This window comes from Rhipicephalus sanguineus, chromosome 7 (genome assembly GCF_013339695.2).
Source record: "Rhipicephalus sanguineus isolate Rsan-2018 chromosome 7, BIME_Rsan_1.4, whole genome shotgun sequence".
Classification (NCBI taxonomy): domain Eukaryota; kingdom Metazoa; phylum Arthropoda; class Arachnida; order Ixodida; family Ixodidae; genus Rhipicephalus; species Rhipicephalus sanguineus.
The window spans coordinates 22,785,211-22,788,772 of NC_051182.1; the positions used below are offsets into that span (position 1 = coordinate 22,785,211).

The following is a 3,562-nucleotide window of genomic DNA, read 5'->3' on the forward strand; positions in this document are numbered from 1 at the left end:
GGAAATGTGACACCGTGTCAAGGCTTTCCGAAAATCCAGGAACACACCGTCAACTGTCACAGTATCTACGCCCGATATTACATCGTGATAAAATTCTACCAATTGTGTTGTGCAAGACAGCCTCTGCGAAATCCATGCTGTTCGTCGATTAGAACCTTATGCTTGTTAATGATTTATTATTTCTTATATAAAATATGTTCAAGTATTTTACATGGTATAGACGTAAGCGATATTGGTCTATAGTTACCAACGTTTTTTTGGAACCACCTTTATGTATTGGTACCACGTGCGCAATTTCCAGTCATGTGGTAAGATACCTGTCGCTAAAGATCTTCAAAAATTGCATAAAGGTACATAGAAATTGGCCCCGCGCAACGCTTGAGTACACGCGGAGAAATTCCATCTGGACCACTAGATTTACTCTCATCAACGTCCTTCAATAGTTTTTCAATTCCATTAACACTAAGCTCGACAGGAAGCATAGGCGAAATGCTTCAAAATAGTTCCATGATAGTACAGCTGTGTTTAGGTACGAATACCGAGTGGAAAAAGTTGTTTAGGCATGCGCTTATCTCGTCCATCCGTGAACTTACCTTTCCATTATAATTTAACTCCTGTATTCCAAAGGAATCTGAGCCACACTGTTTTAAGTATTTCCAAAACATTTAGGATTTGATTTCATTTTGTTGCTCAGCTCAGTGAAATAATCATTCTTAGCTTTTTTCTATCTTTAGTTTATATGCGTGGGTAATCGACTTCATTTTTTTCAAAGTGAGCAACTGATTTGCTTTTTTGAATGCGCTAAATGCCCTCTTCTTTTGTTGGTAAGTTTTAATATATGTGCTGTTACCCATGGTGCTTGTGCTTTTTAGCCGTGAAGAATCAAACTGGGGATATGTGTATTTGTTTAACTCGAATAATATATTCTTAAATTTGTCCCACATATCATGACATTGCCCTCCTCAAAAGACACTCGAAAACAGGAAACGAGTTACGAAGTTTTTTAGAAATTGCATCGTAGTCACCTTCTCATAAAAGTAGATCCTTCTACTCGTAGGTAACCTCGCACACACTTTTTCCCTTCGGATACAAGCAACAACAGCAAGATGATCACTAATTTATGGAATCACAGTGGCGTTAGTAACGAATTTGGCGAGTTACAAAACAACAAGTCTAACACAGCGTCATTACGAGTAGGGGTGGTAACGTACTGCGTCAAACAAAAGTGTCGACAATATTTTTCATCGCAAGGTTCATGCGCCCCGCTTAAACTTTAACACGAACCATTACCCCAAGATAAGCCAGGAGATTAAAATCACCCCCGAGAATTATCGTCTGAGCTGTCGCTTCGAAAAGAATTTCATATAATGTTTGCATTGTGCTAATATCTGAGCTCGGCGAGCGACACCACCACTCCGAACAAAACGCGAAGCTATCCGGCAGGGATCTTGCACCATACAGACTCCAGTGCGTCGCACTTATAATCAATTTTCCAATGACTGCAAGCAAGAGCGAACAAGCAAAAAACGCCCCCACCTGCTGTGGGCCTATCTTTGCGATAGACGACGTAATTTTGCGGAAACACCTCAGTATCAGCAATCGAGGGCTTTAACCAAGATTCTGTTCCAAGGACTATGTCAGCGTTAACACTCTCAATTAAGCCCAAGAGCTCAGCAGCTTTATTAACTACGCTTCGGCAGTTCACGATGACTGCAACAAGTTCTTGACATCGGTATTTCTCCTTTTTTCTATTTGTCATTGCCTGCGTACTGGGACGACATCATCTTTTCTTCATCCCACCTGAAAGCCCTGCCGTTAATGATCAGTTTGTCAAAATTCAGCTTCACTTTATTGTTCTTATCTTCTCTTTTTGTCTTAGCATATTGCCACAGCTTATTCCTGATACTTCTTGTCTCAGGTGAGTAATCTTCGCTAACGCTGTACTGGGAATTCTTGAACCTTTTGGCATTGAGAAGCACTGCCTGACGCTCTTTGTACAATGAGAATTTAACAATAATTGGCCTCTTCTTATTCTCATTATTGCGTCCTAAGCGATGTGCCCTTTCCACAGACTCAAGTTCCATTCCAAGGCTCGTTTTGCAAATATTCTTTATTATAGCTTCGGATTCATCCCATGATTCTGAGGTTTTGTCATCAACGCCATAGAAAACGAGATTTTTCCGGCGACTTCTGTTTTCGAGATCATTTGTTTTCTTCTGCAGATCTTTCACCTGTTGCATGAGTTGCCGTATTATAGCTGCCTGTTCTGTTACAATCTTGCTGATGTCCCTTATCTGGTTCTGAGTTTGGCTAAGATTCTCTTTCACTTCCATCAGTATGCTTTCATTTTTTTCGAACCTGGATTCGATGCCGTTTAACTTTGAAATTAAAGTTTCCTGCCCACTCTGCAACATTTCAGCACTTCCATCTCCGGTGTCTTAGAAGGACCTGGGTTTAGTTCAACATCCCCCGCGAGTATTAACAACAAAATCAAATACAACACTCTGTTAGAAAATAACCGGAATCTCTTCAAACGCGAAGTATTCATCATGCATTTATGGTTTTTGTTACGAACACTTGGCAACGTGGGAGGAGCCGGCAATGCATATACTAGTCTCCGCGATTGAGATGGGTAGTAATGACTAACCTGCACCAGCAACAGTTGCATTAGCGTCATGTCGCAAGTGTGCCGGCTCCAAATCCCACGAAGCCGTCGTGCGGAGTGCCTATATACGCTTGATCGGCACCACGTGAGTTTTGTTGGCCCAAGCAATTGGTTGATCCTCGCTGATCCATCCGTGGCTGGGGCCGCACATGTCTCTGACGACAGATGATGACCCATGCACACGTGTGGACGATAGTCGAGATACTGTAGACGCTATCCAGGGATCAGACGAAAAACGCTGTTCCCGTGTTCTGCTGCTTCGAAGTGGACCGTCGAAAACAGGAGCAGAGATACCTGCACCAGCAACAGTTGCATTAGCGTCATGTCGGCAAGTGTGCCGGCTCCAAATCCCACGAAGCCGTCGTGCGGAGTGCCTATATACGCTTGATCGGCACCACGTGAGTTTTGTTGGCCCAAAGCAATTGGTTGATCCTCGCTGATCCATCCGTGGCTGGGGCCGCACATGCCTCTGACGACAGATGATGACCCATGCACACGTGTGGACGATAGTCGAGATACTGTAGACGCTATCCAGGGATCAGACGAAAAACGCTGTTCCCCGTGTTCTGCTGCTTCGAAGTGGACCGTCGAAAACAGGAGCAGAGATACCTGCACCAGCAACAGTTGCATTAGCGTCATGTCGGCAAGTGTGCCGCTCCAAATCCCTCGTACTGAAGGCGCTCGGTACTGAAGGCGTGCGGCGCCGCGCGCAAGAACTGCTGGGCGCGTCTGCGGCACCCGGCTAATCGGCACTATTACTAATGCGGCTTTCGTTGCGTGTCTATCATTATTAAGCGTAGGACTTGTCATAGTAAGCCTTGATGGACGAAACTTCAAAGCTTTCAATGGATGCTTGCTTCTTAAATGCCTTTGAGAGATACTGCAAAACAGTTCTTG

General features: G+C 44.0%; 1 long non-coding RNA gene across 1 annotated transcript; it reads right to left on the reverse strand.

Annotated features, from left to right (window-relative positions):
- Window positions 1-2,421: 2,421 nt before the first annotated feature.
- Window positions 2,422-3,083, reverse strand: LOC125759249 (uncharacterized). The gene is made up of 2 exons (XR_007416819.1): window positions 2,960-3,083; window positions 2,422-2,647 (listed from the first exon to the last, which is right to left on the reverse strand). It is a non-coding gene; the product is annotated as an uncharacterized LOC125759249 (long non-coding RNA).
- Window positions 3,084-3,562: the final 479 nt, after the last annotated feature.